Source organism: Ovis canadensis, chromosome X (genome assembly GCF_042477335.2).
Source record: "Ovis canadensis isolate MfBH-ARS-UI-01 breed Bighorn chromosome X, ARS-UI_OviCan_v2, whole genome shotgun sequence".
In the NCBI taxonomy this organism is placed as follows: domain Eukaryota; kingdom Metazoa; phylum Chordata; class Mammalia; order Artiodactyla; family Bovidae; genus Ovis; species Ovis canadensis.
In genome coordinates, this window is record NC_091727.1 from 23,650,190 (window position 1) to 23,663,751 (window position 13,562).

The 13,562-nt window shown below is 39.6% G+C and overlaps 1 protein-coding gene across 4 annotated transcripts in view; it reads left to right on the forward strand.

Moving 5' to 3' along the window:
• Positions 1-201: 201 nt before the first annotated feature.
• Positions 202-13,562, forward strand: part of ZFX (zinc finger protein X-linked) — a 37,231-nt gene continuing 23,870 nt past the window's right edge. The window contains exon 1 of one of the 4 annotated variants that reach the window (XM_070289863.1): positions 202-538. The gene's annotated coding sequence lies outside the window, so the exon portion shown is untranslated. Of the gene's footprint in view, positions 1,095-1,572; positions 2,126-13,562 lie in introns of those variants that run through there. The other 3 variants (XM_070289862.1, XM_070289865.1, XM_070289864.1) reach the window with 3 other exon arrangements.

The following is a 13,562-nucleotide window of genomic DNA, read 5'->3' on the forward strand; positions in this document are numbered from 1 at the left end:
AGGCTTAAGTAGTTTGTAAAAAACACCCATATCGCCATTCTGCTGCTCCCTCTAGATTTATTAAAGAATGTGAAAAATTATTTAGTTATGAAACAATCACACAAGACATATATTTCAGACTCCCCAACCGTGAAACAGATATAGAGAAAATATACGTTAAGAATTGCTGTTCGTTGCAATGTGCGAAACAAGTTTCAAAATGTGACACGTAACACTTTTTATTTTTTCCGCCATAATCAATTAGGTTTTCTGAACGTTTATTAAAAAGAAAAAATTAAACGGTTGTTACGTGCTCTAGGATAACCCTTCTCCCCCTCCTTTTGCCCACACACCCATTTAGACTGGCAAGCCTATTTTCATTTTATTTCAAAGTTGCTTTTTTTTTTTTTTAAGCGAAGGCAGGGGATAGTGGGGGTTGCTAAATTTATCTTCTTCTCCAGCCACAGGGATGAAGAAAACACATTTACTGCGGGCGGGGGTCTGAGGGCCTGCAAACAACTCGAGCAGGCGCCTGGGCCAGGACCGGCGCGGAGAGGCGGTAGGTCTCCGGGGAGGGCCCGGGGGCCGGCCGCGGCCCTCGGGAGATGGTGGGGGGCGGCCGGGCCGGTTGCGGGCCGCTTGCCTCTCCACGGGGTCGGCAGACCACGGCCCCACGCGGGCTTTTACGGCCGAGGCGGCGGCAGCGGCGCGTGTGTAGCGGCGGCGGCAGCGGCGGGCGGGAGCGCGGAGGAGGTGGAAAGAAGGGGGGCGCTGTCACGGAGACTGCGGCCGCCGGAGACCCCGCCGCAGCGAGGCCACTGGGCTCCCCGGTCGCGGAGCGTGAGCGCGCCAACCGGGGCGCCAGGGGGACACACCGGGCGAAGGAGGGGGCCTATCTATCCTTCCGCATTTTCCTGGGTTTCTCTCCCGGGCGGTGACGTGACGTGCTGACGGCGGGCCCGTGCCGGGGAGCTGGGCCGCTTTTTGTCAGCTCCGAACTCGGCCCCTCCTCCCTCCCTCCGCCCGCCCCACCAGCCGGAGCCCGGCCCAGTGCTCCAGAGAAAGGCCGGCCTGCAGCACCCGCCACCGTCGCCGACCGCCCGCACGCCCGTCCGGTGAGTTCCGGGCGCCGCCGCGGCCGTAGGGCCTAGCCTGCGCGCAGGGGCCTGGTCCCGGCCTGGTCGGCGGCCCGCGTGGCGCCCTTCCGCGCTAGGCCGGGCGGTGTGGCGCGCGGCGCCGAGCAGGCCCCAAGGAGGCCGCAGTTAGGCCCGGGGAGGAGCCCGGCTGCCTCGAGCGGCGGCGGAGGCGCGCTCCGCGAACGGGCGGGCGTTGGGGGAGGGTTGCCCGGTGGCCCTGGAGACGGCCGAGGGGCCCCGGGTCGGTGTCGCGGCCGGCCTGGGGCATCTTGCGGGGGTGAGGCCTGGCAAGGAGGCGAAGGCTGCAGGCGTGAGGTGAAGGCCGCAGGCCGGCCGGGCCGATTTTCGCTATGTAAATATCGACGGGGGGGGGGGGGAGGGACGGGGGACAAGATGGCGGCACCTCGGCGCCTGCTACAGGGGACGGTTGAGGGGGTTGCCGGGAGGGGGAGCCGCCATCTTGAAGGCGGCGTCTGAAGAGAAAATTCCGCTACAGCCCGTGAGGGGGGGTGGGAGAGCGGGCGGCGGCGGCGGCGGCTCCGGTGACGGGTCCCGGAGGCCCGGCACGGCAGCGTGTGCGTGCGGAGGGGGCGTGCTCGCTCCCCACAGCGGCCATTGCCCTCGCCGCCATGATGGGCGCTCGGGCTCCAGGCGCTCGGCGGCAGCGCCACCTTCCTGCCCTGCCTCCCGCAGCCCCGTGACTGGCTCCTGCTTCCGCTGTATTTTAACTGAGCTGCCGCAGGCGGCCATAGCTGGCGCCCGGGTGCCGGTGCCATCTCGTCCCTCAGGTCCCTTCCCCCGCGCTGGTAGTCATTTGAGGGTCGTCCGGACGGATGGCCGCCCAGGCTTGTGGATTCATCACGCAAAAGGGACCCCAAGACATTTTTCAATTTTTACCACATCGAAGTCACACGTGACTGTTAGGGTGCCCTAGATGCAGTTGTTTTCCAACAATCACTGTCTTCTCGAGTAAAAAAACTAAGGAGTAAAAAAGAAAAAAACATTGATAGGTAAGAAGTTCTTACCACTTTTATGCTGTAAGGGAAAAATGCAAATTGCACAGCACGGAAACGGAGGAATGAAAAATCTTACGGAGTCATTTGAATTTCATTAATTCGGCAACAGCTTTCTAGCAAAGATACAGTTAAGCTCTTAGCGATCTGTTGGTAGCATTTTTTTTTTCGGCCAGGAGTAAGAAAAGGGCAGAAGTTTTATATTCTTAACTGAAGGACAGCATAAAGTGATGCAGTGCTGTTCCTGTACCTGGTACGGTATTCAGTTTTTCTATTTGATGTGAAAAATTCTACGGTGCAGTTCCACCTTGTAAGTAGTTTTGATTGCATACTCTACTCTCCCGTGAACTCGGAGCCCAGTGCCAGCTGGTGCTCCGAAAGATTAAAAAGATTCTTGTAGTGCAGACGCCGACTCCAAGAAGTTCGTTGTTCAGAGGCAGATGAGGTGAGATGTACTGAGGTGGTGCGGGGAAGGTACAACCAATTATTGGGGTTTCAGAGGAAAGCAAAGTTAGGTCACATTTTGAGGTTACTGAAGGATGGGTAGGACTTTGACGGAGATGGGGGTGGGGAAAGGGCGTTTCAAGGGTGAACGTTTCTTACAGAAAACAGCAAGTGTGTATAATTTGGCTGGAGTAGATGGTGTAGGTAGGGGAGTGGTGGCTAAGGTAGATGGAGCTTGCTTTGCAGGTAGAGAGGCTTTTACTTGATGGGAAAGGCCCAGAGAGCCCTCAAGTATCAAGAGTGATGACGCACCTGAGCCTGGCTTTATAGTCTCTTGGTCCTTCCGCTGGCCTCAGAAGTTTCAAAGTTGAGATATAATGAGAGTAGCAAGTTAACCTTGAAAAGCAGTGTTTCACTACAGGAATGATTATCAAGAATGTTCGGAAGTTCAGCCAATTTTGCTGCTTTAAAAAAAATTTTGTTATAGATAACTGCTCCTTTTTCTTGTCCTAATTTCTCACTTCAAGTAACCTTTTGTTCAAGAGTTGCTATAATTTCTGTAATAAACCAATGGGGAGGGACTTCTAGCTGTTCATTTACCGTGGTTGAACATTACAGGATCAGTGCTGTGGGTTACTTTACCAAAAGGAGGAATGAACCTGTAAGTATCCCATGGTGATTATTAAAGAAGTCAGTTTTAATGATGATTAAAAAGGCAGCAGCCTTCAGATGGCTTTTTTGGAATCCCTATTTTTCTGCTTGGTAAGAGGAACCACCTTTTTGATTAAGAGGGTAACTAAGGCTGTTTGCTACACTAAGCCTTCTCATGTTTTGATTAATATTTGAACTAGTCTAGATGCACATTTTGGGAATGTGTTTCCTAGAATTTTATGATAATGTAAATTTATAGGTAGCATAAATATTCATTAGAAAGTTGTTTCACTTTTTCCATTTTTTTTTTTTAAGAGTCTCATGTTGATTGTAAAGGGCCGTGGGTTAGAAACGTTTGAGACAGTGCGTTGTAGGAGGTGGACTCTTAAGCAAGATACTAAGGTGGGCTGTGGTTGTTGAGATGGTAAAGGTAAATGTAAACTTGAAAGAACCGGTTGCTTTGTATCTTGACAACTGGGAAACACACAGAACTCTAAAAGAGAGACTTGTTATTGCTGCACATGCAGTACAGCAGCAGTGGATGTTCCAGTACAGCAAGAGTGGATGAATAAGATTCAGAGTTGGACTCAAGTTGTATAGTTAAGAGGACAGACATCTGTGGTTTGAAACTGGTGGAACACTGGCCATCTTGGATAAACTAAGTGTTGATTTTCAATTTGTGTATCTTTCAGATAGATGCAAGTTTGCCTTTTTTAAAAAGCATACTCATAATGCATTGAAGAAAAACTTTGGTAAATGCTTCTTTCCTAAACCCATCTAGACTTTTATTGCCCCTGGTGTCCTTGTTTGTATTATTTGTGTTTGTGTACACTGGCAATTCCTGACTTCTCTTTTTTACTCTTTAACTCCTCAACCTGTCCTTTAAACCACTCAGCCTCAGCAGAGATTACCTAATCGTTTACTTAGGCCAGAGAGATAGACGACTGTCAGATATAAGCAATTCAATTTCCTTCCTGCCACTTGAAACTCTTCCTTTGTCTCTCCCTAGGCTGTCCTCCTGTTCTTCGCTTGCAGGAAGAATTGGCCCCCTTCAGGCCCAGACACTCTGCCTGCGGGATCCACCGGTCCCAAAGGATGGAGCTCTGTCAGTGTGCTTCTGCCACTTCCATCTTTGCCCTCTAACTGCTGGTGCCTTTCCCTGTCCTTAAAAACATTCCTGGGTTTGCTCATCTTAAAAAAACTTCAGCTGTTTTTCCTTTCACCAGCACTTTTATTTCTGTTCATCCCACTCTTCCTAGATCCGATACTTCCCCAGTTGGGAAGCTTTTCCACAGCATGTCAGCAGGTGTATCTCGTAAAAGTGTCTGTGTCTCAGAAACTCTGTGCCTTCTCTGTCTTCTGGATGGGATTTTCCTCCAGGTCAGTCATCTATGCTGTTTTCTTGAATCTTTTCCCGTGGTTTTGGTGCCCTTTACAATGCCCGCCCTCTTTTCTAGTTTCTCATCTGGCATTTCCAGTTGCCTATTAATCACCTCTATTCAGGTGTCTAACATGGCTGAAACCAGATTTATCTGGAACATAGTAGATGCCCAGTACTGTTTATTGAGGGGGGGGGGGATTGTTCTTTAAACCCAGAGCCCCTAAAATAACTCCTGCTGCTAGCTTGTTTTCTTTCTTTTATGGCATCATCATTTTTCCAGGCTTCTTCTGTCTCATATAGCAGTGTCGGTATGTTTTAATTTAGCATGTAACCTATTCTGTTTTAGCTGTGTATTTATATTTTTGTTATCTTTTCTAAACCTGTAGAGACAGGTTCTCATTTATCCTTGTCCCAGAGCATTACCTGGCACATAGTAAAGACAGTTACCTAAAAACAATTATCTCAATTATTGGATGCAGAGAATTGTATGTAGTTGGGTAGTTTTCAACTATTAAAGTATCTTGTCTAGTCATCGTGTTCTTTGACCAAGGGGTGTATGTAGTAAGACATACCACATAAGCTGAGTAATCCCCACTGTTTAAACTTGGGGTTAATATAGTCAGTCTCCTCTTATTCCTGTCAAATTATTTTCCAAAGAATTTTTTTTTTATAAAATCCAGGAATCTTGTAACTATATTTTACTCAAAGGGAGGTGCATTTTGAGGAAGCTACATGACCTTGAAAATAAAACCATTAGGATTAAAAAAAATTTAAAATTTTAAAATTATGAAATATCTCCAAATTACTAAAAAGCAAGTATCGCTTAGATTTAACAGATCTTAAATATCTTACACGTATTTTTTTCATAACTTGCTTTGTGTTTAAAGAAAACCTCACAGATTATAAAGAGTGCCTCCCTATCCCATTCCTGTCTTGTCTTTTCCAGAAATAACCACTGTCCTACTACGTATGTACCAGAAACAATATTAAGTACTGCTTTGTGTGTTTTAACTTTACATGTATGGTATCGTACTGTGTTGATCATTATATATATATTTTTTCACTTCGCAAAGTATTTTTTGAGATTTTTTTCATGCTTGTATGTGAATCTAGTTTAGCGATTCTCAGAGTGCTCCAGGAATTCCCAGGGATCCTTGAGATTCTTCCAGCCTCATTCTTTTGTGCACTGCACAAGTACTGTACAAAGGCGCCACGAAACATGATGTCATGATAGATGGAACACAGACGCAGTTATGGGAATCCAGCTGTCCTCTATTAAGCCTGTCTTTGAAGAGATTTGCCGAAATGTAAAACAGTGCTACTCTTTTCACAATTTTTTTGTTTTGAAAAATAGTTATTTAAAAATCAGTGTTCATGTTTACATACAGTGGGTTGATTTTTCTATCAACTAATAAATCTTTTTAAGATGTCTCGGATTTAATTTCTAACATAAACATGTCTAGATAGAACCCACATAAACAAAAACTCTTTGAGGTCTTCAATTTTTGAGAGTGTAAAGAGGTCCCGAGTCCAAGAAATTTGAAAACCACTGATATACTTCATTCATTTTACTTATATTTTAATGTGTATATATATTGTGGTTTATTTATCTGTTCTTAGGGAGGAGCCATTAGGTTGTTAGCAGTTTTCTGCAATTTCAAACAATGTGGCCCTGAGCATCCTAATAGGGGGTTCTTCTCTCTCGAGACTGTGGAAGTCGAGTGGCTACATTCAGGAGTCAGCACATTTGTCAATTTATTGGGAATTGTCGAATTGTGCTCCATTTGACATCCCCACCAACTGTGTATGAGCCTCTATTTCTCCAGACCACTGCCAAAAGATTAGACTTTGCAGTTTTCTCCAGTCTTTTGGGTAAAAATGGTATCTCATTGCTGTTTTCATTTTGCATTTCTTAGATTACTCATGTTGTTGAACTTTTTTTCCCATGTATTTACTGGCTGTATGAGTTTTCTGTGACTTACTTGTGCCTAACCTTGGTCCATTTTTTATTGGATTGTTGCCTTTTCCTCATTGGTTTATGGTTATTCTCTTTATATTCTGAGTATTAATGATGTGTAGTTTTACACACCGAAAATACCATTTTCTAGTCTGTGGCTAATCTTTTAATTTTTGTGCAATGTTTTTTGTGTAGGACTTCTTAATGTGAAAGTAGTCAGTTTTCTCTGTTTTTTTTTTTTTTTTTAATACATGTCTTATGTTATATCAGCAAGAAATTCTTCCCTTGCCCCAAGGTCATAAATGATATTGTACTTTTTTCATATTTAGGTCATTAATTCATCTGGAATTTTTTCTCTATTGTGTGATGTAGGGATCTAATCTTATCTTTTTAAATAAGTGTTCTTTTTCAGAGTTTTAAAGCTGTTTTCCTTCCTTTATTTTCAGGTCAGTTTGTTGGTTTGTATGAAAAACTGTTGGATTTTTATTGTATTTGCATCAAATTTACAGAATAATATATAGATAAATATAGATATATGCTAAATAGGGGAGCTGAGATTTGAGTCTTGGGTGTATTCTACTGCTTTTCATAAAGCTCTTGCACAGCTTTTATTAGATTTTTTGCTAGAAAAAATTTGTATGATTTTTGTTATTGTGAATATCTTTTAGATGTTGTTTCTAGTTATTGCTGATATATAGAGAGTACTATGGACTTAATGTGTTGATAGTGTAACCTTGTTGAACTTGCATATTACTATATTTCATAGATTCTGAAGTACATTCCCCCTCTCCATTATATCTTACATCTCTCCCCCTCAGAGAGTCATATAGATCTTCAGTTGATAGTGTCCTGTAATCATGGTTGTCCTCCAATCGTGGTTGTCCATGTCTTGATGTTATCGTCTTTATATGCACGTACGTGGTCAGGACTCTTCATTTTGTCATCACTTAAATGAGATTGTGGATTGTTGTTTTGTAATTTCTTGCTCAGCAATACAACTGAAGGCAGAAGGAATTGTGAAGTGAGTGTCTTACCAGAAAGAAAATCCCATAGATAATAATGGAACATTTATGAAATGCTATATCACCAATACTCTTATTGGTAGAGGACAGTATTGTTAGGAAAAATTGAAGAGCTTTAAGTAGAAGAGCATTAGTAGAACCCTGAATGTGAAGTTTTAGGAGTACCCCTCTATCAATTTCTTTTGCTTCTATTTTTTCTTCTGTATATGCACAGGCTATGATGGAAATACATCTAAATCAGTCTAAAAGAATTGTCTTGATAAGTCTAAAATGAAATTTGTAGATGTTAAAGTGTAGTATCAGTTTAATTGACAGTGTATTTTCGTTAGTTGTAGGTAGAACAAGGATGCATCTTAAAACAGGTGGTATTTTTGGATTCAGTGAAATGTGGGAGTTTATAATTTGTTTGTATTTTCTAAATACATAAGTGTATGTGAATAAAGATGTTTTATTTCTTCTTTTGATTCCTTTTTGCCTCTTTGTTTTTTGTTTTCTTTTTCTTCTACTTCATTGACTAATGCCTCCAGCACAGACTTGTATGAAAACATTGATAACAGGCATTATTGTCTAGGTACTTTAATGTTTAATGGAATGCTTCTAATATTTTATCATTAAAAATGATATTTTGGTGGGGTTTTTTTTTTTTTGAAGGGGGTATGTATTGAATATTTCTTTTTGAAACAAGTTGTGTTTAATAGAGATGATCTGTTTCTGGAAAGTTAGAATTCATCTGTGAAGTTGTCTTTGCCTGGTGTCTTTTTTTTTTCTGAATTGTTTTTTAATAGTTTTTTTTATGGTGATAGGTCTTTTGGCTTTTCTTGAGTTTTCTTTATACAAAATAAATTATTATAGAAAGATATGACATTTCAAATATATTGGTATAAAATATAGTCTTCTCTAATGACTTTAAAATGTCTAATTTCATTGATTTGTTCCTTTTTTTGATGAGTACTGCCAATAACTTGCCTATATTAAGGCTTTTAAAATAGTTCTTTTTATTGATCCTTTTTGTTTCTGCTCATATGGTTAATATTTCTTTCTATCTTATTTGCATTTATTCTGACATTTTAAAAGTTTAATTTGAAGTTTAGCTCCTTAGTTTTTTATCTCTACTGTTAAATGCCTTTAAAACTATAACATTTATTCTGAACTGTAACTGGGTAGTGAATTTGATGTGAATTGATTTTTTGTTATTTATATCTAAATGTATTGTGATTTTTATAATTTTCCAATTGCCCATTGAATTACTGAGACTTTCAAATTTATGGGATTTTTTGGGGGGGTGTTATTATCTCTGTGACATTTCTGATTTTACTACTTTATAGTTGAGGGACGTTGATTAATACACAAAAATAAATTGTATTTCTCTATACCAACAACAAACAATTTGAAAATCAGATTTAAAAGCCAGTACAGTTGATTGATTGTTTCACATTTTTGTTTTAAAAGCCAGTAGTACAATTTGTAATAAGATCACAAAACATTCAATACCTTGAAATAAACTCAGCACAACTTACTAAGACTTTTAGTTAAAAAGCATTACTGAGAGGAAATGAAAGACGAGCTAATAAATGTAGAGAGACACAGTGTTCATGGATCATGAGTGTCCATATTATAAATATGTCAATTTTTACATACAGATTCAATGAAGTCCCAATCAAAACCCCAACAGGTATTTTTTTTTTGATAGACCATATCAGATTTATATGGAAATGCAAAGGGCCTGGAATAGCAAAGCCAGTCTTGAAAAAAAATGTTGGAAAACTTACACTACCATATATCAAAGCTTATTATAAAGTTATAATGATTAATGTAGTGGGTGCAAGGCTGAATTGGTCAGTGGAACAGAATAGTCTGAAAGTAGACCTATATATATGAGGTCAATTGATTTACAACAAAAGTGTGTCGGGATTTTAATTGAATGTAGTAATCAAAGAAAATTAATACTACTGATCCAGTATATTGAAGAGCAAGATTGACTTTTCTTTGTATTTGTATTTTTTTTAAAAAATCCTACTTAGTAGAGTTTTCAGTTATTCTTATTATCAGTGGTATTTTACGTTTTTAACTATGGCATAAAAAAGCTTTTGTCTTAAAAAAGAAAAACCTTTGCCTTCAAGTATATTAATTTTGTATCAGCACACTTTTATGAATTCACTCTGAAATTAAGATTTTAGTTGATTCTCTTGAATTTCCTCAGTAAGTCATATGTAAATAAATATAGTTTCTTTCAAATAATAATTATATCTTGCATTTCATTATCTTACTGCTTTGGCTATCAGTTCCCATACAATCTTAAATAGTAATAGTGGGCATCCTTGTCTTAAGTTTGACTTGAGAAGAAATACTTCTAGTGTTTCACCTGAGTTTTAATACATTTCTTTTTGTTATAAAGTGATGCTGATACCAGTCTCCTATCTAAAAATACATATTGTAACATGAACTAGTTTTTGATTTGCATGTACTTGTGTGTTTTTTAAAACAACTTTATTGAGAGAAAGCTGTTACACAATACACCCTTCAAAACTGTACACTTCAGTGAGTTTTTTTGTAGATTGTGTTGTTCTCCTATCACCAGTAATTTTAGAACATTTTTATCACCTCAGAAAGCCTGTACCCAGTTAGCAAACAGTTTCTACCCCCTGCCCCTGCCAGTCTACTTTTTGTCTGTATGGATTTGCCTTTTCTTCCCATTTCATGTTAGTGGAATCCTGTTGTTATCTTCCCGTTCTTCCTTTTTCTCTTCACCACCTCCTTCTTCATAGTAAGAACACTTAACATACGATCTACCCTTTTAGGAAATTTTAAGTGTACACTACAGTATTGTTAGCTATAGATAATATGCCATATAGAGGATTTGCAGAACTCTCTATCCTTTACCATTCTCTCTCCAACATCTCCATTTAACCCCGGGGAACCACATTCTACTCTCTGCTTCTCTGAGTCTGACTGATGGGATTTTGAGACTGAATACTATCCCGCTGTATTTATATATTACATTTTCTTTATCCATTCATCTGTCAGTGGACATTTAGGTACTAATATTTTGGCGACTCTTAATCTGAACATGAATAGGGGCTTTGGAAAAATAAGATTTTAGGAAGATTTGTCATTTTTAGGTCTAATTTTTTTTCCTGTTTAAAAGCTTTTTAAAGAAAATTTTTTTAATTGAAGTATAGTTAATAGGCAGTGTTGTGTTAGTTTTAGGACAAAATTTTAATAGATTTTGAAAGTTTGCACTCTTAGACTTTAACCAAAAAACCTTGAAGTGACTGATTGGCGCAAATGGTTTTATGGAAAAAGCTAATCTGTAACAACTTGGCATTAAATTTTTGAGCAAAATGTACAGAATTCCGACAGGACAAGGAAGGAGGGGCTCTGACATTTACAACAGGAAGCATTTTTTTTTCCTCTTAACACAGAGGGTGGCAAGGTTGTTTAAAATATTCTGTTAGTGGAATTTGAATTAAATCTTTTAGCTTAATATTACTTATATATATCTTTACTTATTTTTTGAGTGTTTGATCTGTCAGGTGTTGATAAAAGTTGTAGCTTTTTACTACTATTGATTTTTTTGGTTCCATTTCTATCTCATAGTTGGTTTTTTTCTTTTTTTTTCCTTTTACATGTTTCCATGCTGTTTTATTTGACACATACAAATTAATAATGACTTCAAGATAGACTAGAGAACACACATTTATTTTTTACTTTCTTTTGAAATCACATTAAGGAAGAAGTATACAGATTCAAAGAAAAAAGAAAACTTGAGGGATATGCCACTTGTAGTCTAGAATATGATGAATTTCTGGTTGCGTAAAGCAATTGGGAATCAATCAATGACAAAGCCCTAGAGAGCTTAGCTTAATAAACATGTATCCCTATTTGAAAACCTGGAAGGACCATCCCCAAATTGTCATTTTGTGTTATCCCCAGTGTCAGAAGTGGGGACATCCTAGGAGAAAGAGCAAGCCATGGGCACAACCAGATAATTAAAGTTATGGAAAGCCAAGCATTTACTTATCAGTATAGATGTCTCTAGTGGTTGTCCTCCTGAGCTAATGCCAGAAATTTGGCTTTCTGAATTGCAAATTCATCCATAGGAAATTCCAATGTGAGTATTGTGGGGAGAAAGCTAAGGACAGTGCTTTAGGTAGCTTATAGCTATCCAGAGGATATTGGACCTCTAGTACCTGTGCTTAGGGATACTCATCCACCATAAAGGAAAGCCTGGCTAATTACATGTTTCCTTTCTCTTCCTTGGCCTTTTTCTAGACAGGACTCCTTTGGTCAGAACTTGGGTTCATTGCTAGGCAACCAGGGATTCTCGCTTGGGCTAAGAAAACACAATACAGCCCAGCTATCAGAATGTAACTCTAGTCTAGACCCTCATCCACAAATATATGTGGAGAACTGCTAAGAACAATGCTTTTGAGGAATACCATCAGTCTGAAAGAGAGGCACCAAATTCAACTCACTGAATAATGAAACAGCAGAGGAGACAGTTTAATATAGAGTACAGAATAAATCCTCAGAGATATTTGAGAAGATGCAGTATCCACTGAAAAAGGCTACTGTGAAAAAGAAAACTAAGTTTATTTTGAAATTAAAACTTTTTTAAAAGGCTTTTTGGCCATGCTACTTGGCATGCTGAATATTAGTTCCCTGACAGGAATCGAACTCATGCCTCCTGCATTGAAAGCACAGAGTCCTAGCCTCTGGACCGCCAGAGAAGTCCCAAAACATGATATTTTAAGTAAAAATCAGTGGATGGGGTTAAGATCAAATAGCTAGTTTAGAAGAAAGGGTTTAAGGATTCTGAGGATGTAATAGAAAAGGATAGAAAATACAGGAGAAAAGGTTAAAGCAATGTGGAAGCTAGATTTAGGAGTTCTAACATTCTGTAATAGAAAGTCTAGTAAGAATGAACAGAGACAATGGAAGAAAGTGTAGAAACAGAAGAAAATTTCTTCAATTCAAAAAGGGCTCAAACTTTTAATTGGAAGATTGCCACTGGGTTCTGGAGGAAGCCCACCAGAGCTTGTGGTGAAAATAAAGGGGACATGATGAATTTAAGAGTGACTGGCTGTGAGACAAATTAAAGGGCTGAATTGGTGAGAGAAGTGAAATAGCATTCCAGATTTGAAAGTTAGATACCTGAAGAAATGATGACTACATATCCCACATTGAAGAATTTGGGGGAAAATTGGTAAAGAAATGTAGCTTAAGAGAGAACATGTTAGGCTTTAAATATAAATTTTAAGCAGTTTCATTTTCTTTTTAAGAAAAATTCTGTTACAGACGGGTCTGCTTTTGTTTGTGTTTCCTGTGACTTGAGCAGTTTCATTTAACATGTGTAATACAGTTTGAGTCTCTGAGCATGTCTTAGGGAGAGGAACTAGAGTTACATCATGAAATTAAAAGGCACTGAGTTTTGGAAGACCAGAAGCAGACAAGTGGTTCTTGGATGCTTATGACAACAAGCAGAGGGAATACATAAGCACCCTGTTAATCTGCCTGAGAGGAAGATTGTGAAAGTGTCTAGGTATCAAAAGACATAAAACAAATAAATTATATTCTTTATCCCTAATTTAAGACAGATAAAATGCCACTGCTATACTTATTAACTTGGCATGGTATTTTTATTGCTTTATTTTAAAGGATGGAAGAAAGTTATTTGAATTTCCTGAGTTTAGCTCAATCCATTATTTCTCTTAAAATGGTACATTTTTCTGCTGTGAATTTTTCCATAGCATTTTTAAGATCATGCATCCAAGGAAGGGAATATTTTACTGAGCTTAAGGGACAGTGGGGTCCTGGAATTATTCTGAGGGCATTTGATAGACTAAAACTATGTGTTCACCCAAATTGTTGGGTTCTTGGTTCTCTGAACCATTCTGCTGATTTGTCTTCAGATTCAGCTGGTCCCTGGACATGGTTCTTGCAGCAAAGGTAGGGGCACTTTCAGTTACATCATCAGTG